Source organism: Chinchilla lanigera, unplaced genomic scaffold (genome assembly GCF_000276665.1).
Source record: "Chinchilla lanigera isolate Chin_1 unplaced genomic scaffold, ChiLan1.0 scaffold00003, whole genome shotgun sequence".
NCBI lineage: Eukaryota > Metazoa > Chordata > Mammalia > Rodentia > Chinchillidae > Chinchilla > Chinchilla lanigera.
In genome coordinates, this window is record NW_004955404.1 from 6,345,941 (window position 1) to 6,368,671 (window position 22,731).

A 22,731-nucleotide genomic window follows, 5' to 3' on the forward strand; every position below is an offset into this window, starting at 1 on the left:
ATATCAGAAAGGACTAAAAGACTTGTGGGATTTCAGTGATGGTCAGTGGAGGAACTGTCAAAAATGCTACAAAAAGTGATGACTTCGAAAGAACAAAGAGCTGTGAAAATGAGTTTCTCCAGGGCACTCTCTGAGGTGGCATGGAGGGGCTGTGTCACAACATGTCTGTGCGATCCTTTCCGCCCCAGGAGAATGGTGTCTTCATTGTAGAGCACAGCCAGCTCCTTCACTTGACCACAGCGCTTGGTGCCTGATTGAAGCAGCCTGTCTGGCTTTGTAGAATTTGGTATTTTACAATAATCCTTCCAATGGCCAGGTGTTATACAAGTTAGTTGTAATTTGGTTAAGAGAGATGTTACTGACCTGGCTCCGTGGCAGTCAGGAGTGCATGATGCCACCGTCTCCGATGGCTGTGGTGTGCAGGGGAGCTGGTGCTGTACAAGCAGTGCCCCCTGAGGGGCACGTTGGGACCCAGTCCCCAGTGTTGTAGTGCTGGAGGCCTTCGGGGCAGGGACTACGAGATGAGGGCTCCTGATGGAATTCGCACCCTTTTGAAAAACATTTACTTTTCCTGTTACTGAGACAAAATACCCAACACCCGAAGCTGGAGGGGGAAAGGCTTATGGCTGCTCTCAGTCTGTGGCTTTGCCCATAGTAAGGGGTTCCCAGTCAGGGTGGCTTGGTGGGGGTAATGCAGAAGAGAGACAGTCCATAGCAAAGCAGGACAGACAGCGAGCAGCAAACAGCAAGTGACAAATAGGGATCCCCTTTCTGTCCCCAGTATCTCATCCACCCTACCTACCCTTTCGGTGGATACTACTCACCCACCAGGTAGGGCAGGTTTAGTCCTACCAAGAAGTATGCCACACCTATCAGAGGACTGAATTAATAATCACAAACCCTGGGTCCCAGCATCACACACCCCAGATCCAGCCACCTCTGAGGAGCACCACCTGTGACCGCGTGAGGCTTTGGAGGGACATCTAGACACAAACCCCATCGGCACTGAATGGGATTTTCCCTGGAGTCTGACCCACACACCAGTGAAAACACGGCTAGAAGCTACCACCTGTAAACCACAAAGTGCCCCTTCCCAGATACCATCTGTGTGCTCCTTGGTCTTGGACGTCCAGGATCCAGAACTGGAACAATCCATTTCTGTTGTTTAGAAGCCACCGGTTCATGGATATTTCTGTCTGAGCACGCTAAGATGGGAACCCCCAGCACTTTCTCGTTGAAGGCAGAATTTTCATGCCACCCTGCGGCCAAGGCTGAGCGGGAGAGACCTACCAGCGCGGGTCCTCCCTGTTCCTCCTGGCCGGGACACCCAGAGCTGTGCTTTTGGCTGAGGCTCTGTTCAACCACCCCGCTTCCTCCCCATCTCTGCAGGCACCAGAGCAGCAAAGGAGTCTTTCCCGCATCGGCCTTCTCTCTCAGCCCTTTACTTCCCGAAGGAATCTCCCACCTCCGAATAAAAGGCTTGGGTATGTCACTCCATCCTGACTTTTGGAGGACTCAGTCCCCCGTCGGTGTCTCTCCCTTCTTTTTTTTTTTTTTTTTTTTTTTTTTTTTGGTTTTTCTCCGGTACCGGGAACCGAACTCACGACCTTGCGCTTGCCAGGCAGGCGCTTTTGCCGCTGAGCTAAATCCCCAGCCCGTGTCTCTGCCTTCTTGTGAACCTAATACAAGAGATGATAATAGCTTCACTTTCCATCTGCAAACTATTTGGTCTCTGAGAGAGTCCAAAGTCAAAGCCTCAGAATACAGATATTTAAAATAAAATCGGGATATGTCTGGAGGCAAAACTTACACATTTATCAATCCTGGAACTGACTTTGATCTTATAAATTCTGCTTTTAGGTGGTTGCCTGTTAGATATGTATGAAGCAGAAAGTCCCGGTATGGCAAAGCTGCCCAGCCATGTCATCTCAGGTCGCCACCTCTGTGCCTTCTCATGAATCCCATTCCCGCCAGCGTTCCCGGAAGTGCAAACAATTGACCCCGCCGGAAATGCCAGTGCGTCTTCTCCTTTCTGATCACTGCCCAGCGGGAATGGCTTTTCACAGGCATCATTTCTTTACCGCCTGCTTCACATAATCATTCCACACAGGATGACTGTCTGCTCTTGATAGCTCATGAGTTTCACTGCGATATGATGTCTCTAACTTTTGCAGGAAGATGTGTAAAGGGGGGATATCTGGGTGAAGTAGAATTTGTAGTTTTCATTTTGTTTGTTTTTAATCCTTTCCCACATTTTTCCTTCCTACTTTTCTTCCGTTATGAGATACGTGGCGTATACAAAACTTGATCCTAAACTTCCCTTCTATACACAGACTTTTCTCCATCATGGTTATAGCCCATTTTCCATGTTTTATGCAAAGTTTATTTTTCCTCACCAGTTTTTCTGATTTTTCACCTGATACTCATTTTTCAACTAATTGTAACAGAGTTCATTTATTTATTAAAGCAATGTTTATTGAGCTCCTATTGCATGCTTTGAGGAGATAGCAGATAGAGTGCCCAGTGTCACAGAGCTTGTACTCCAGTGGGCGCAAACAAGGACTGACTGCCCACTTTCACTGAGTTCTTTGGGGTCACAACACAGAAACTAAACCTGATGACCTATATTTGGAACAGCTATTCATACACACTTGTTCTGAGGAAATGCTGAAGTTTGAACCTGATGAACAAAAGTATGTAAAAGGTAAACACGCAGACCTATCAATGAAAAGGCATGTTTTTGCCTATTTCTAACTTCCTCCACCTCACAGACCAGGCTTCAAGAGGAACTGTCAATTAGCATATGAGAAACATTTCTGCAGATAAGAACGCAGATCCCTGCGACCCCACAGTCTCTCCATCTGCCAACCCACACCTCACTCCAAGTAACAGGAGGAGGATTTGGGTAATTAATTGGAAAGCGAAGAAGGCAAAGGCAGGAGGGTATTGTCTGGCCTGGTTCCCTTTGTCTTCTCACCCGACTCCCTCAAACACGGCCACCTTTCCACAGCAGTGTAAAGTGGTCCAGCAGCGCCCAAGCCACCTCCTGCCTCCCCGCTGGCCTCCAGCTGCTTTGTCAAGGGCTCCCTCTCCCAGCCTCCTTGTCCCACTCAGCACCAGAGCTGGATTGCAATTTCTCTCTTACTGTTTATGTTTTAGAGATGGGGAGACTGAATCTACCAGCAGCAATGTGATGCGGTGAGCTTCCTTAACTGAGCAGCACCCAAGCTTGGAGTCACAGAAGGCTTGCCTGGAGTGCTCCCTGCGTTATTGAGTCCTTCCTCTTCTACTGCGAAGCCAAGAGGCCTTGGAAATCTGTCAGGAGTCAGTCACGGTATGTGGCTGGGGCCTGTGAACTGGACCCCAAATTCATGTCTCCTTAATTTACAGATCGGATGATCATACATTCAGGACTAGAATCAGCCAGGGTTGTCAATAAATCTGGTTCATAGAAGACATGTGTGCCGGTGCATGCTGTGACACCCTCACAAGCAGCACTCACACTCCCCTAATGCAATTGACCCCTGCTTCTCCTGTACAAACCGTCCATTTCCCTTTCCACCTTCCTGCGCATACAGTAAGCTTTGCCTTTCAACTAAATCTGTACTTATATACACATGCTAGAGGAGCACAGGTTCTCATGAGGAACAGAATTAATAGACAATATAGGTTTAATTAGGCCAGGGGATTTATTAAGGAAGCTTAGAGCATTGGAGGTGGTAAAGTCTAATAGGGCTTCTTCCAGCTTGAGAGCCAGTAGGCTCTTACACCAGAAGATGAAGCCATAGATCAAGAGGGACCAATGAGGCTGCACCAGTCCAAGGTCAGCGTCTAGGCTTCTCACTGGCATCACCTGCGTGAGCCTAGTTGAAAGGGAGAAGAGACTGGGTGTCAGGAGGCTGATATCCAAGGGCAACGTCCTTACTCAAGAAGACCAAACTGCACGACCTCTGTAAGGAAAGGCAGCTCTCAGGATAGACATGTCCAGAGACATAAGCTGCTCACTTGAAAAGTACACTTTATATGCTGTTGGAGATGAGAGGTGGAGAGGGGCCGGACACCCCCGTCTCTGAGCTGGAGCTGGAGGCAAGCATCCTCTGGTGTTCCTGATGGGAGTGCCACGTGGTACAAAGGAACATAACAATGAGAACATATGCTGTGCACTAATTCAGTCAGCCTCTGTGCCAAACCCTGCGATGGCCTCACCTTGGACATACAATATAATTATAAATGCTTGACCTTTATTCTCCTCATTGGGTTGATGGCAAAAGAGAAGGAGGTGCTTAGGATAAAGGAAGTTAAACAACAGCTCAAAGGTCTTGGAGGTATACTTCAAACCGTATGTATCTAGTCCCTAGCTTTTCTTCTTATCATTAAGGACATCCCATTATTAATTCAAACATTTATGGTATTCTCTTTGTTTGTTCTGTTTCTTACATTATTTCCTTTCTTTCCATGTGAACTCCAAAGACTATTAAAATGAAATTACACTCTACGTCTTTCTTAAAAGGTAGACAGACAACCAGAGATGAATTTGGGTCATTTAACTTTATGTTGAATTTTCCAGGCACCTTGGAGTTAAAATGTGCCTGGTGCACCTGACCAAGGTTTAGAAGCTATGAAACTGAGGGGCAGGCATTTGCCTGAAATGAATACATAAAGGTATTGATTCCTCAAATGAGCTTTAGGAGACTCTGAGTTGCAGCAAGGCAGTGAAAAGACCAATGTCTCCCATTTGTTCTGCCTGATACTTGTGTTCATTATTTCTTCCACACCCCAAAATAACTCAAGGACACTTACTAAGCTCAACCACTGCCATGCTAGATAGTGGAGATCCTCTGTATTTAACCACTGTCTGCCACATGACAGGACCATATGTTCTACCAAGGTTTCAAACTTCTTGAAGTATTTGTTCCTGAAATGTTAGATTAAGAATTGAATTTCCTGAGGATTTTTAAAAATCAGATCTCTCTGTTGTCTAGGAGTCATCCTGATCACCACCGAGCAGCATTTCAGTAACAGGAGACAGGAACTTCCAGAAGATGAAATACTAAATATGCTTACTTTAATTTAGATCATTTACTCAATTAGAAAATATTATTTTTAGATTAATGCTTGACTGCCTATTTATTTATTCATTAATTCAGCAAGTATGTGTTAAGAACATAGTTCTATATTAAATGTAAACAGGAATATGACAAATGTCATGGTGTATGACTTCAAGTCTCACAACCCAGGAAGGAGAAGTTCAAAAGGACTTTCTAATTTTTGTCTCTCTGTGTCTCTATTTCTTTCTTTTCCACCTTTTTCTTTCATCAGTTTTTATGCTGTTTGCTGAGAGAATGCCTAAATTCAGAAATTAGTAAAATTATCAACTCTGTGTATAAAGCAACCTGACTTGATAGTCTCAAAATGTGAAAATGTCCACAGAGCCAGTTCTTTGAGTATCTTGCCGTATGCAGTTATTACAAATCTGGAATTGCGTATAAATGGACAGGGAAAGACTTTTTTAGAAAGCACCCTCCCAAAAGGAACAAGAGACATAAAGACAGTGGCGAAGGAGTCTACCAAGTGAACTGCCTCACCTGATTGTGGGGTTGAGGTGCCCCAAACTGGCACCTATCAACTGGACCACAGGGAATTCAGGAGTCCAGCTTCATCTAAATTGAAAAAATTCACAACCAATGAAGCTGATGGTGCAACTCTCAGTTCAAATCTGAAGTCCACCTGTCCCAGGGGCTACTGGTATAACTCCCTGAGTCAAAAACCACAGAAGCTCAATTTGGAAGTGCATGGGCAGAAGAGCACATCCTTGCTCCAGAACAAAGGAGACACTGACCCTTCCTTTGTCGTTTTTTTTTTTTTTTGTTTTTTGTTTTTTTTTTTTGGTACTGGGAATTGAACACTGGACCTTGCGCTTGCCAGGCAGGCACTTGTGCTGCTGAGCTATATCCCGAGCCCCTTCCTTTGTCTTTGCTTTCATCCAGGTCCCCAGGTGATGGGAGGGTGCCCAACTACACGGGTGGCATATATTCCCTGCTTGGTCCACCAGCTCTCTCTCTCTCTCTCTCTCTCTCTCTCTCTCTCTCTCTCTCTCTCTCTCTCTCACACACACACACACACACACATGCACACACACACACACTCCTCCACCAAACCACACTCACAGATAAACTTGGGCAAACTAATCATTCCAGCAATGGTAAAAAACTTTGTGTCCCTTTCAGCTGAGAGGGCTGGGTTTAGTTCTTACTGAAGCATTGAGCATATTTCATGCAGTAATTAAGACTAAGTAATGTTTTGTGAAATAGATGAATATCCCTTAATCCACTCAACTTGATGTCCAAAACCAAAGCTCCCAATGTAAACTGAGCGCCTGTTCTCTTCTCAGCATAAAAAGACACTAAAAAGATGTTTCTTAAGGCTTCCCTCACAAGGGAAACTTTGTTTTTCAAATTATGATTTCAGAGCTCAGGAAATGTGCTTAACTGCTTTCATATTGTATATGGTGAAGTTAGTAGTTGTTAGATAAATTACAATCACACTTTCACTCTTCAGGATAAAAAAATATTCAGAAAGAAATAACAAATAAAAAAGAATGTTATACACTAAGTGGAAGTTTCAAATACTTAGAGATTAAATAATATAAAAACACAGCATATCAAAGGTTTGGAATGTGGTTAAAGTAGTCCTTATGCAGAAATTTACCCTAACATTATAAAGAACCCTTGCAACTTTCCCAGTGGGATAATCTTTTGCTTGCTTTTTAAATTTACTACAGTTTCAACCTAAGAATATGTGAAGGTTCACATGGAGCTGTAGGTTTCTCTGGGAAGCTGAGTAACCACAGAGCATAGTGTCATTGTGCGGTGGTAAGTAGCTCTCAACCTCACCCGGTAAACTTCTTCCAGCATTCCTTCTTTCACTGTTACTTACTGGGTGCTTTCAATTGCCTTTTCAGTTTAATGATCTTCCCAGTGGCTCCATCAGCAATTTACACATCTTTGACTCAGGTTCATGATAAGTCTGTCATGGTTTTTGCTCTTGAAACATTACACTCTGAAGCGTCCCATGTTGTCTTTTATGTGGTTTTCACAGATGACTCTCCAGGGTTAAAGAGCTGTGTACTACTAAAAAAGAAGCAAAACACAAAGGAGAAACAATGCTTCCTTTAATGTAGCTTATTAAAGAGCATCTGACATGCTGTATGATTGTGTGCTTGCTTTGTTATTCATCTTTTTATATCCCTTTCTGTCTTGTTAACCTTGTCTGTTAGCTCTCTGTTCTGAGATTATCACACCTTCAGATGAGTCAGTGTATTAAGTCATTGTTCCAGGACCAGAGAAATTTATTCATACTTATCACAGCATTTTTGCCCTCCTTGTCTAAACTTGCAACAGAAATCTCAATGTAGAAGAAATAGTGCATTTAAAAATGAATTTCTTAAAAAAGTAAATAAAAATAAAAATGAATTTCCTTATACTGTGTAGCTAACCTTTGATCTACATCGTAGGCAGCAAATTTCAGTAACTTTATTTCACTATTTTTCGATTAATTTCTAAATTCCAAAATAGCAGTTTAGTTTTCATTCACAGGCAGGCAAGTGTGTGCTACCAGGGTAAATACTGAGGAGGAAATGGACCCTGACCACCATGTTACTGTAAGCTCTGTGTATTAAAAAGATTTCAATATAAGCATTTCATTTGAAGGTGTATCCTTTACTAATGACAGTCTGAAAAAAGAAAAGCTTAGAAGTGCACATGGGAAAATTTCATTTCTGATCTTTGTTAGTGTAAAATATGATTCAAGAACCTTAAAAGATTTTGGTAAAGTTCTATTTTCTGATTTGTCAGGCAAGATAGGAAAAGTTTTAAGAAGCTTCAAAGGCACTTGAAAATTGTATGGAACCAAAGTACATGTAAATCTGAAGGAGTATAGGGCAAGATTTAGGTAGCTATAGAGTTTCATTTTGTATTAAAGCGCTCTCTCAACCCGCATCAAGTCATGCTGATGATTCCAAGCTGAGACATCTCACACGAGTAAGTGTTGGCTGGTGATGTATCAAAAATTCAAGGAATTGGAGGGACATGGTTGAAATTAATTCTAATGAACCTGTGGCAAATACCGAAATAATCAGTTGATGAAGAGGAAAGATTTATTTGACTCACAGTTTTAGTGGTTTCCATTCTTGTTTCAAAGCCACTGCTGTGGGTATTTGTCCAGGCAGCGTATCGAGGTGGGACATCCATGGCCTCCTGACTGAGAGTGAAAGAAAGAGAATGAGGGAGGAAAGGGTGTCCCATGACCTCCTCCAACGGCATGCACCCAGCCACTAGAAAGTCTATATTGTTAGGCAGCAGCCCCTTAAAGTTGCCTCTCGTTAGCACCAGGCTGGAGACTGAGCCAGTAACATTTGACCCCATGAAGGATTTAAGAATCAAAGTACAGCAATGCTGTTGCCTTCCAACTTGTCTTATGTTGCGACTCAAGAGTCCACAGCTTTCAACTGGCTGCTGAGCACCGTCTACAGCAAAGTGGCTAGCATCCCATATTCAGATCTCTGGACCACCTGATTGCCATGTGAAAGATTCCATGCAACTCAGTGACTTTCATCATGGATAGCATGTGTTATCTTTGCACACAACTATTTTGCTTACATGTGTTATAGATACCCAACACTGTCCATTTCTTCCTCATAGGTCCTCAGATCAGGAGCATTCACACAGTGTGACTTGTTCTTCAGGAGCCAGAGTCAAGGCGTTCATAGACTGCACTCCCTCCTGGAGCCTACATAGCAGAATCCACTTTTCAACTCATGCTGGTTGACAGTGTCTGTCACTTCCACATGGTCATAGGACAAAGGGCAGCTCTTTTCCCATTCTTTGCGGCTTCCATGGCAAAGTGAATCCTCCTCACCCTTCAGATCTCCTGAGCTCCCTTTTCTTTCTTTGCTCTGCCATTCTACTCCGTCTCTCATTCCAGATAGAGAAATGCCTTTGCAGTGAAATGCATACATTGTGATCTTGTAGATAACCTGAGGTGGTCTCCTCATTGAAAAATAATTTTATTAATAAACTTACATCTTCTAAATCTCCCTCACCAAGGTTAGTGTTTGAGCCAAAGGATAGGAATTGTAGTATAGATCTTTACAATTCTGTCTACCACTAGTAAGTGCTATATAAAATGTTACCCTTTGAGCAATCCAGTATTTCTTGTTAGTGTATGATGTCAAAGTTACAACAGTTAGGTGGATCACATTATATTTAGTCATATCACTATTTGACTAAATTAGATAACATGTTCTAAAGATTCCCCCTGAAATTTTCTCTGAATTCATATTTCTCTATCATAACTCAAGTGAGTATGTGACAAATATAATATTATTTTTCTTGTATCAGAACCTTGATATACATGTAATTTCAAGTCATCATGCATTTCATGTTTTCTCAAAAAGCCTTCTTCCTTTAAGAATATTAATAATTCCAAACTTACTCTGTCCCCACGCCAATAACCTCGGTTAAGACTAGCACTAAATATTACTGTAGTTAAGCATGAATTGTTAACATGAGGTCCACGAGGGTCTTTTATGAAGTAAAGCTAGAGTAGGAAAAGTATATCTTTATTTTTTAATTTAATTTTTATAGTATTAATGTAAACAATGTAATTACGTAGTACATGATGTTTACATTCCTTGTGGGAATATGGTCCGTGTACATAATGCATCTTCATTGCTTGTTTTTTGGCACTGGGATTCGAACTTGAGACCTTGCGCTTGCCAGGCAGGTGCTGTGCTGCTGAGCTGCTTCCTGGCCCTTCCATTGCTTTTGCATCCCCTTTCCCATCCCTTGGTCCCCCTCCTTTTCGTTGGACGTGATTGCAGCACATAATGTCTGGCTTTCCCTTTAGGAGGCGGTGTGTGTTCGTAGCACACCACAACTCCTGTTTTCATATTTTATCCCTCCCCTCCTTCCCCTCTCTTTATCTCTTGATCCCCTTCTCCTATGCATGATCTATCTTCATACTTCCTGTTATCTGTCTTTTATTTTTCTGCTTACTTTTAAGTTTCTCACTTAAGAGACACAATGTGATATTTGGGCTCATGTGTCTGATTTATTTTACTTAATACTGTGGTTTCAAGGTGCATCCATTTTCCTACAAATAAATCAGGTTTATCCTTCTTTACAGCAGCATAGTACTCCATGGTATATAAATGTCACATTTTCTATATCCACTCATCTTTATTTCATTAGTATCTAATTCAATCTTAGATTTTTTTCTCCATTATAAATGTGGTTCACCACTAATAGAAGTGTTAATAATACCCATAGTTCTAACACCAAAACACACACTCTTATAATGTATAAATCACATGAAACAGACATTATGTAGATATTACTTACAATTATTAGTATTTCTTATTTCCTTTTGTCATTAACCAATTCCTATCTTAATGTGTGTGATTGCAGTGGTATGTCTCAAAAATCAAGTGATCTAGCTCATGCAGAAAAAGAATGCTCTGCATAACAACATATTTTTCCACCAAATGGTGTATGGAAAGTCCCCATACCAAGGACCAAGGCATCTGCAGTCCTTGTTTTGCACAATCTCCACAATGATTTTATGCTATATCCTTGTGGCAAGAGGAGAATGAAACAGCACCTGACAGTTGAACTTGAGAACAACAGTATTCACACAGAGATTCATACAAAAATAAAATATAATCTGATTCCTCTACTCCTTATGTATGAAATCTTTCAATTCATTATAAATATATACATTACACTTTATCACATTTTAGTGTTTTAACAACCATATTTTAATATAACTGGCTTTCACTGTAGTTCTAAGTATTCTTATTTTTGAAAATGATTAGAAAAAGTGTACACAGGTTTCAGCATATTAATGTGTAGTACCCATAACAAAGCAACAGTCGAAATTGGTTAAAAATCTCTGAAATATGTGGTAGAAACATGCACTGAGTATTCAAATTTTTAGAAATTACAGTAAAAGACAGAATGCCTTGAATCACCTCAAGATACTCTTCCTTGCTTTGGACATATTTGTCTTATTTTTCTTGTCATTTTCTGCAGAGGTTCAGGCAGTACTTTTTCCTGAGTGTCTTTACAAGATGTGATAAAAAATAGGATGAATGCTAATGCCCAGTATTGTCCAGTGAATATTGTCCATGCTCCTCAAACATAGCATGATGGGGTGTGTGTGTTGAAAGAGAAGTGTAGTGATCTAAAGGGGATTAATGGCAATACATCTTTCACTGAAATAAATTATTTTTTTAAATTAAACATTCAGTATATTTTTTTCAGTCACTCTGTGTATTTGTGTTTTGTCTAAAAGCAAAACTTACAACCTTCTACTAAATTAAGCTCTACACTTGACTCCATAATCGTATGTGGCCTCACATTTTATTCTTCAAGTTCATAAATCTCAGTTAACATTGAGGGCAGTGGTGAGTCCTCAGCCTTCAGTTATCACTCCATAGTACCAGCTGCAGCAAAAATCTACATCCCAGCTCTATTCTCAGTCACCCTCCCTGCCTTCCAGGTGCACATTTTGGGTTGTGTTTTCTTCTTAGCATGCCCACCATTTCATTATTTTTTAATACTAATCCCATCCCTGACATTTTTGATACTTTGAAGTCTCCACAATCGGGTACTATTATTACCACTCCATATGAAAATACCTTGATTTCTCACTCTTTCCTCAAGAGTAGTTTTTCAGAGACAAGTTTCTGAGTGCTCCATTGTTTTCCTCCCAAAACTTATAAAAACCAGGGCTTTCCTCAAGGTTTCTGAAGAGAAATCCTATTGGTCTGGATATTTTGTTTTTTTTTAAAATTTCTAAATTTTATTATATTGTAAAAAGATAAAAAAATCATAATAATAGAATACAACAACAATAATTCATGCTTTGCATATTGTTAATCTTTAAAGTACTTATTCAGAGTACAGATATGGGCATTAAAATTTCTCCAACCAATATTAGTATAAACCTTCCTTTTCAATGAACTAAGAGACACTAATAATTATTTTTTCCTTACTCCCTTTTCTCCTTTCCCTTATCCCCCTTCCTAGCTCCTTTCTCTTTTTGAACAATTTTTTCCATTTCATAAAGCTATTGTACATCTTAAACATTATTTACCCATTCAGTTTCTCACCCCAGAGAGACAATACCATATTTATGCATGTCATGTGAGTCTGATTTATTTCACTTATGAGTATGGTCTCAAATTGTATCCATTTACCCATAAATGTTTCAAGTTTATTCTTTTTCATGGCTGGGTAATACTCCATTGTATAAAAGACCATACCATTTTTATCTATTCCTCAGTTGATGGGCATAGAGGTTGTTTCCAAAATTTAACAATTAGAAATTTTGCTACTATAAAAATCGGTGCAAATAAATCACTGTGGTATGATGTTTCTAATTCTTCTGGGAAGATACCCAAAAGGGGAATAGTTGGATTGAATGGGACCTCTAATCACAGCTTTTTGAGGAATCTGCATACTGATTTCCACAGTGGTTGCAACAATCTTCCCTCACATCAACAGTGAAGAAGAGTTCCTTCTTCTCTGTAGCCCCTCCAGCATTTGTTATTGGTTAATTTCTTGATGATAGCCCTTTTTTCTTGGGTGATATTAAATCTCAGTGTTTTTTAAATTTGCACTTCTCAAATGACTAATGATGTTCAATGTGTTACCATATATTTATTTGCCATTTTTATTTCTTGACCTGAGAAGTATGTATTCACCTCAGATGTCCCTTTTTCGTATGGGTCTTTCAATTTGAGGGGGTCTGATTTTTTTCAGTTTTTATATGTTCTAGATAAAACTAGTTTGAGGGACATTTGGCTAAAATTTTTTCCCACTGTGTGGGTTTTCTTTTTACTCTGTTGGTGATTTTTTTTGATGTTCAAAAGCTTTTAATAAGATGAGATCCCAGGTGTTGATTCTTTACACAAACAAAAAACGCACTGAGAGAGAAATTAGAGAAACCACACCCTTAACAATAGCATTCAAAAAAATGAAATACTTTACTTTGGAATCAATCTAATAAAGGAAGTAAAGGATCTATATATTGAAAATTGCAATATTCTGAAAAAGGAGATATATGAGGATATCAGAAAATGAAAGATATTCTTTGCTCGTGGATAGGAAAAACAAACATAGTGAAAATATCCATGCTCCCAAAACTATTATATGGATTTAAAGCAATCCTGATAAAAATTTCATTATCATACCTCATAGAAGTAGAGAAAACAATCTTAAAATTCATTGGGAACCGGAAGTGACATAGAATAGCAAAGGCAATCATAGGCAACAAAGGCAAGACAGGAGTCATCACAATCTCTTACTTGAAATTATACTACAAAGCAACTATGATAAAATCCACATGGTATTGGCAAGAAAATCAGACCTGAGGGTCAATGGAACAGATTAGAAGATGCATACACAACTACAAACACACTCAGCCACCTTATCTTTAACGAAGGTTCCAAACACATTCACTGGAAGAAAGCCAGCCTCTTTAATAAATGGTGCTGGAAAAACTCACTTTCCACATGCTGAAGACTAAAACTAGACCCATGTCTATCACCATGCACTAAACTAAAGACAAAATGAATCAAAGATCTAAGTATTAAAACAGAAACACTAAGTCTACTGGAAGAGAAAGTGGGTAGAAATCTTGAAGACATAGGTGTAGGCAGAGAGTTCATGAACAAAAACCAAACTACATGGAAAATACTGCAAAGACTCAACCTCTGGCTGTTTTCAAGACTTTTATTTGTCTTTGTTTTTCAGAAATTAGATTGTGGCATACCTGTGTATTCATGCTTGCTTTGTCTTATTTAGTCAAGTGCTGTCAAGGTTATTTCAAGGATTTAGGAAGCCACTTGTTAAAGATTTCTTTAAATTCTTTTCTGGTTTCTTCCTTTCCCCCTGTTCATTGCTGATGACAGGGTTGCCACACTTTATTACCTGAGGACACTGAGTCTCTTCTTTTATTCTCATTCTTTCTTTTTTCTATGTTTTACATATTAAGTAATTTTGCTTATTCTAAGTTTTGGTTCATGGGTGTTATTTTTTCTCCATTATTTTTTGAGTTTATATATTAACCTCATTTCAGAGTTGAAATTTTATTTTATTTTATTTTATTTACTTTGTTTTGTTTTGTTTTGTTTTTCTCCGGTACCGGGAACCGAACTCACGACCTTGCGCTTGCCAGGCAGGCGCTCTGCCGCTGAGCTAAATCCCCAGCCCCTGAGCTAAATCCCCAGCCCCTGAGCTAAATCCCCAGCCCCCAGAGTTGAAATTTTAATATGTAATATTTTCATTCCACTTTCATTCCACCTTAGGTCATCTATTTCTTTGTTTGGATTTTCTATTTCTTCCTGGAATCTGTGAACATATTTTTCATCTTCCACATCTCTTCATAATTTTTTGGTAAAATGGTCTTTATTATCATAGCTTTAAAACTTACTATTTAATACTATCATCTAATATCCTGATTTTTATATTTATTTGTGATCAATTTAATCAAAATTTAGATCATTTTGGTTCTTGACATGGGTAGTAACTTTCTAAGGAAACCTGAAAATTTTTCCATCATGATTTGAAACTCAGATTTTATTGAAACTATGTTTTAGCTATCATTTGTGGCACTTCTTTGGCAGAGGACTGGATTAAGAAAATACTGCCTCATTATTTTTAGGCTTACGTGGAAGTCTTTGGGCCTCCACTGACTTTCAGGAGTTGGTATACCTTTTTCTCACTGGGTAAATTGAAATTTTGGACAGCCTAAATAATGCCACAGTGGAATGACCTCATTGCTCCTGGAAAATGGTGAAAGTTCTGAATTTTTTCTCTCTTCTGCATAGCAGCCACCTGAGACAGTAATCTTGATGTATCAACTTCCTTGGATTAGCAGATTGGTAAAGCACATACTGCATGTTTCTGGGTAGGTCGTGAGGCCATGGCCTGTGTACTATACATGGCTCCTGGCCCCTCTCCCTTCCGGCACTGTTCACCTGCTGTGCTGCCCTGCCACTGTGACCTCAGCACCTTTGCTCCATCATGCCTTTCCACCATAACGCTTCCGCTTTTGCACCAGCCAACCATGGACTGAACCCCCTGAGACACTGAACCATGTTGTCACTTCTTAAAGTTTTGGCTGTTGGGTATTGTGTCTCAGTGATAGGGAAGCTTACCTGAGATGATGCATTATTCACGCCAAGTGGCAACAGGAGTGCAGGCCCCTCGTTCATTTTCTGCCAGCATCGGTAGATGAATAGCCACATTACTGTCCAGCAGGAGTGAAATTCATGTGTCGTCCTTGGCTTCCTTATTTCAGTCCCTCTTGTGGAGATGTTGTAGTGGACATGATGATCCCACTTTGAGACGCTAGCTTCTTACTCACCCACTGCTGTCAGGAGGAAGGTAGAGACACAATATTTTTTTCTATCCTCTTTGGATACAGTACAGCACATGCTTTCTGGTGGTTTTCTGTTTTACTAGGCTGATCATTGCTTCTCTGCAGCCATTGGCATTTCTAGGTTGATGGCTTCCTTCCAGGAAACTGAGGATATAGGCCAGAAAAGGAACCCCCAAAGCTCATCATTGTGTTGTTTATGTGTTCTAGAGTCATTTAGCTGATCTTCTTTCTTTCATATTCTCCCTCTCTCTCTCTCTCTTTCTCGTCTAAGCACACATGCATGCACATACATACATTGCTTGCATGTAGTGAGAGGAATAAGGAAATGCATGTCTATTCCACTTTTCCAGAAGCAAAAATCCACTGTGTCACAATTTTCTAAGTTTCTGCAAGTCAGTATTAAGAACTAACATTTATACATTACAATAAGTGGATTGATTTACTGTGTGTGTAGGGTGTGTGTGTGTGTGTGTGTGTCTAGAGACTGAACCCAGGACTCTCACACTGAGCTCAACCCTAACGTCTCCTCCCCTCCCCTCCCCTCCCTTCCCCTCCCCTTCCCTTTCTTTCCCTTTGCCTCCCTTCCTTTCCTTCTCTCTCTTTCTCTCTCTCTTTAGACAGAGTCTCACTAAATTACCAAGTTATCTTGATCTTACAATCTTCCTATCTCATGCTCTTACTATCCTGAGATTTCAGAAGAGTTTCACCATGCTGGATAGTAGAGTTAGATCTAAGATGTCCCCCAGAATTCTCAGATTTGAAGGTGGGGCCTGGTTAGAAGCAGCAGAAAGATGCATTCTCTTCCATGAATCCTCCTTCTTATTGCCTCCTTGCTGCCATGGTTTGAGGAGTTTTCCCTCTACCAGACCCTTCTGCCCTCCTGTTCCAGCCTTGGAGCCAGCTGGCCATGGAGAGAAACCATGGGTTCAAATCACCCTCTCTAAATTTTGGGTATGAGGTACTTTTGGCAATGAGGAAGTAGCTAAGACACCTTGCTTGATATGTTTATTTGTTGTCTTTGAGTTTTAGATTTTAACATCCTTCCTCTCTTATTTATAGAAGGAATCAAAGGGTTTGGCTTTTATTGTTTAGGACAGTCTGGATTGAGGAGAGCGCATCTTTGTGGAGTTTGTATGTTCCACCAGACCTGAATTTTTTCCAAAATGAAGAGCACAGTCAGATACTTTGTGTGAAATTTTGAAAAGAATACTTCAGAAGAGCTATGGGTTTATTCTGTCAAGAGGCAAATGACCACTAGTTGTCTTTTGTAATGTCATAGAATCTGTACATATTTCTTAACTCTTGCTAACTGGAAAACTAAAACTAGCAATAAATAGCTTTGGAATGATTAACTATCATCAAGGTTACAGACATTTCATACCACTTCCCAGAAAAGTATGTTAATGTTAGGGATGTAGTTTTTAAAATTATCTATGTACATCTCAGGGCAACTGTGTGTGTGTGTGTGTGTGTGTGTGTGTGTGTATGTGTGCCCATACATGTGTGTATGTGTAATAAAGACAATGGTAGGGTAGAATTTAATCTCTTGATAAGGACTGCAGACTTCACACATTTTGAATGACTGGATTCCCAAGAGTTTGGCGTGCACCATTCCATATTTTGGATGCTGGTTTTAGTAAATTCTAAAAAATTAACAACTTACATAACGAAGCATGACAGTTCAGCTGCACTAGGATCCATGCTTTTTGTTTTAATTAGTTATCTCAGTCATAAATTCAAATATCAATTTAGTACTTGCTTTGCAAAAGTGCATGTGGGACATGATTCCTTCACTGCTTTAAGTTCTGAAAAAGAGAAGACAAGGAGAAGCCTTTTGCTCTGGACCACGTCTGTCTGCAGGGAGCTCACAGTTCTGTGTTTCCAGTGCTTGGCGTGTGGTGATGCATATGCAAAGGAGGGGACCACAGCTCACATGGAGCTGCACTAGAGGGTGTCCCAGGAGGCCTGCACCCCTTCCAATGACAGATAACAGAAATAAGGAAGAATAAGTAAGTTGAATGAAATTAGGAGTGTACATTTGAAAAGAAATAATACAATAACAAATTATAGATTTTTAGCTATGAAATATTTCTCGTAATAGTATGAAAATGGTACCGGTATGATCGAAACAGAAGTTCTGGGAGATGACCTACCAAGACTTAATGATAGACAAGATAATGAGGAAAAGCTTAAAGGGAAAAATGAAAGCCAGTGGAAGCTTTTATAAACACACACACACACACACACACACACACACACCACAGTGATTGAAATGACACAGGAAAAGAAGTGTGTTAAATTCAATACTCCCAGGATTAGGGATCAATAGTTAACAGTTCTCAGATCTTTGCTTCTTAAGTGGGTTGTCAGCAACAGCCAGACCACTTGGCTGACTACAAGCCATAAAAGATACATTTCAGGTGGAAAATTGTGCTCATAACATCAGAGTACATCAATTAGAATAAGACTTTTCCAGCAGCATTTCCTTAGAGAAATCTGGTTTGGAAGTTATATTGCTACTTGACCCTTCTAGCAGCACTTTTCCTTGACAAAACATAATACTTTTTGAAATACAGATCTCTATTATAATTACAGCATAGTTTCAAAAAAATCTTATATTCTCTAATATGAATCAAGGGAATTAAAAGGTAGAAAATATTAATATGTCATCCACAGTCTTCAGTAAGATATCACATTGACAATTGCCAGTTCTCTTGGAAATGTTTTTTGTTGTTACAGAATAATCCCTTCTATGGCTTAAGTACTTTATTAGAGTCATATATATATATAAGAATCATATATATATGATTCTTTTCAAGTTCCACTAGGAAACAAATTAACATACTGTGTATGTATGTTTTCATCAACTTTCATTGATTTTATTTCAAGTGTTTGTGAATTGATGAAATATATTTTTGTTTCTATTAATGTCAATATTGATGACTAAGCCAAATTAAATTAGAATTCAGAAAAGAAATTTAAACAAATTACCTATGGCAGCATAATATTAAAGCTTTCTTTATATTGGTGGCTCTATTAAATTTATTATAAGACACAGTATCTAGAATGGCATTTGATCCTATGTACTTTATGTGTCATTATATATCAAAGGACATCAACTGGAAAACATTTATGTTAAAAAACAAAGAAACAAATATTGTGTTTATCAAATGATGAAACTCCAGAGAGTTGCTGGAAGCTATTTTTATTTTAAGAGGAGTATGAACTCACAGAGAAGAATAATGTGTTTATGAAAAGAGAGATGGAATATTTCTAAAAGGTTGAATATAAAATTTGAGAATGATTTATGGTTTTAGTTCAATTGTTTTAATTCATTTATATTTGGATATTCCATTTAGAAACATGAGGAAAGTCCTAACATGTTTGCACATTGCAGCTTTTGTGTGCATATATTTTAAAAATCCACTCGAAATATCCTGATGTTTTCATATAGAATTTCAAGTTTACATACAATCATTTCAAAAAATTATGAAAATATTTTTTAAATCACCAAGTAGGAACTATTTACTTCCAGGTTATTAAGCATTTTAAAATTAAATAAATGATTGTTAACCATTTCATATTGAGAAAGAACAGAAATGAAAATAGAGAAATAATGAATTTTCTCAGAACTAAATAAATGACCACACAAAAACATAATTTAGTGTTTGAAATATACTCATAAGAAATTTCTTTTTGTTCATACCATAATTAGATGAACATCAAAATGTTAATATGAAAACATTCTATCAGGAGTTTAATATGTAGAAATTTATTTCCATTGTTAAAATGTTACTATGTATATTGCTGATTTCTTTGTATTTCCAACATGTAAGTTTTTACTTCTTTTGAGTGATCTAAATGACCTACTTGGAAGTTTCATATCTGTGGTGCACTCTAAAATACTAATATGTTTGCCCAAGACCTTTGGCAATTACAATGTGATACATCTGCAGACAGAATGGATTTTGTTCCCCTCTTAATTCTAAAAATGTGAACTTCAAAAGGTCCACAAAAGATGTATTGGATTCTAGCTAACGTATCTGTCATGCATAAGAACTAGTTAACTAATTTGCTTGCTTTGGGGTCATTTTTCTTAGAAACTATATATAATTCTTTGAATTCAAACTCATAAAATCTGTTGATGAGATTCAGCTTCAGAGGGATCTTTCCTGACTCATAATATTTCAAAAAACACATTTCTGGAAACTTTACTATATTAAATCTTATTAATACAGAGGTCTGGAGCAATCATTATTGAGTTGTCATCGGACTCTACAGAATATAAATCTAAACAAATGTGTTGAGTATAAAAAGAATTCTTTATTAAAACCACCTTTCCTTCAGGTTCTATTACCTCAGTGACTTTTGCATGTTGAAACAGGACTTTTCCTCATGTCCCAGTAACTGGCCCCTGCTAGCTTCCATTTCATCAAGACTGACACAGGGAAGGACTGAGGAGTGCATGAATACAGCGCTTACTTTTCTCCTTCAAAGTTCAAGTCAAAATGAGAATTTTATATAAATGGAAGGTGAATAGTCCTATAGTTCAAACAACTACATGCCTTCCAACAATTGTTATTATTTTCAACTTCTAGCACTCCATTTCCCTCCATATTTCCTCCTTGCTTTTTAATCTTCTTCTTTCCTTCATTATCCCATTCCAAAAGATGAAACCAATCAGTTGTTTGCTAAATGTCCATTCCTTAATCAAGGTCATGTACTTAGTCAAATGATCCTGAGGTTTCTACATTTTGTTGGTTAACTTTCTTAGGCTATTTAAAATGCTCACATTTGATCCTTGCAAAATGCACCGGCTTTCAAAATGTGTTCCCAAGGGAATGAGAAGAGTGAGCTTCCAGCACCCAGAGACTTAAATGTGATTGGTGCAGCTGATGTTACTGCAAGGTGGAAACAAAATCAGCAGGAGCAAAACCAACTTTTTATTTGCTTCATTGTCCATAGCAATTCATGAGCTAACGAAGTCAGTATTAATATGCTGCTACTGTGCACAATAATCCTTAAGGATAAGTTTCACATTTTAAATAACGCGCATATACCCAGCTCTAGAAAATTCTGATTTCAGTCCTGGCTGTGAAATTCTTCAACTAAACCAGAACGGTATATGTGTTCCCAAGACCCTAGTGGGTGGGGAAGGGATGTTCAGTGCTATTTTATTTCAAAACAAGGAGGGCACCATCTGCTCTATCCGAATGAGAGGGACACAAAGTTCAGACGTCTCAGGGCAGCTGACATGCTCACAGTGATTCGTGAGTAAGCGATTCAAAATCTGGATTTAGCATCAGCCTACTGTCTTTACCCGGCAAGATCTGCAGTTAAAGGGAGTTAATTATTAGAGATCATACCTCCCTTTGCATGTGTTACTACTTTTTATTCACTTTTCAAGTATATCAGTTACATCATATGAAGTAAGATCATGAAACTAGCCAAACCCACTTATATAACTTTAAGCTTTCTTTTCACATTCTCCCAGATGTGCGGAATGCAAATCTGAATGGGGTTATCTCAATCTTAATAAACCTAAGACCAACTATTGTGTGGTTCAGCACCCAAGATTACAGACATCACAAAGTGTCCGTGAGCTTGGACACTTGCAGTAAAATTAGGAAACCCTTTAAATCCTCATGAACGCGCTCCTAGAGTTCCCATGTCCTGATTGCAGTGCAGTTTTCAAAGTTAAGTTTAAGGAACGTTTATGAGTGAAGTGCGAACTGCGTCTGCAGCACCAGCTAGCAGGAATTTCCCTTGCTATCATCTATCAGGCACTTGATTCTGGAGTTTTCAGGTGTCAGCTCAAAATTTTTAAAAAAATTTTTGAGTTGCTAATGGCGTCCAGTACACACTCTCACGTGTTTTCAACCTAATTTGAACCTTGGAGGATGATGAATGGGTGGGTTGTGAGGGTTTGACTCGTTTACTTTTCTTTTTTTTTTTTTTCTTTTCTCCATTCGTGTGCACCTGATTGTTTTGGAGGGTTTAGAGAGAAGTGAAGTAGTTGGGGCTCAATCAATAGGAGACTCAGGGCCTCACCTGGCCTAACAAAAGTGCTCTTAGGCTGGTGTTGAAGCCGGCTCTTCACCAAGGAAAACTCCTGGTTCCAGCTGCCCAGTTTCCACTCCTTTGTTTCACCCTGACAAACTATTGATCCTGTGAACCTGAAAAACCTTGTGGCAATGGGCACTCAGCTCAGAAAGGGATGCACCTTCCAAAAGAGTTCTCACATTTGGAAATTAAATCATTTGTTAAGGTCAATTACTCTATAAATTTTTACACCTATGAATTTGCTTCGGAATATGCCAATTAATTAATATGCTAAAGCACCAATGCATGTTCAAAATTACTTCAAGGAAATGTTACCTCTTTGAATTCTTGAAAAGAAATTTCTCAATTTGAAAAGAAATTTCTCAATTCTTGAAAAGAAATTTCTTCAATTCCATAGAACCCCATTTCTTTCTGAATTCAGTTTTTATTATTTCTCCTAACATTACTTTCTCCATCCACATTAAGGTAATATCAATCCTCATACAAAACAAAATCTGGATTAATTATAGCCATACTATGCTTAGGGGTGGAGCAAGTTGTACTATTCAGTTTTGGAATATGTATCACTCTTATTATTTATATTCTTACTTTGTAAGTTATAACCCTTTATATTCATGTGGACTGGTCACGCTTTTCCTTCTTTCCCTACAATAAATTTTGAAATTATTTGTAGTTGAAAATTTTCAAAAAGAGACATAAGAGAAAGGACCACAAAAATCAACTTCTTTAGACAAGAACTTATGACCCAAAGAGATTTCAAACTGTGAATTTTTAAAGCAACAAAATCAAATAATTTCCAGTGATTTTTCATCTAGACAGCCATATTTCTTTAACTAAAGTGTTCATGTCCAGCAGTATATAGAGGTGTTATGTGTTCTATAAGACACAAAGCAAAATTGAAATTTCAAAGGGGTAAAATCAACTGTAAATAAGAGTATTTCAAAATATATTTCTTTTTCAGATTAAATAAAATAGTTATGAATCACTTTGCTTTCCATTTATGAAAGAATTTCTGTGCTTCTTTTCCCCCTAGCCTTGTTCTAAGTCCTTTAAGAATACATTTTTATATGTGCAGAAGTATTTGAAAAGTAATCTGAGTACCTGTGTATTCACCATCTAAATTCAAGTCTTAATATTTTTACCATATTTGCATTGTGTATATGAGTAAATGGTACTACGTGAAAGTAAAATTTTCTTGCCCTGAAATTTCTCATTAGCTCA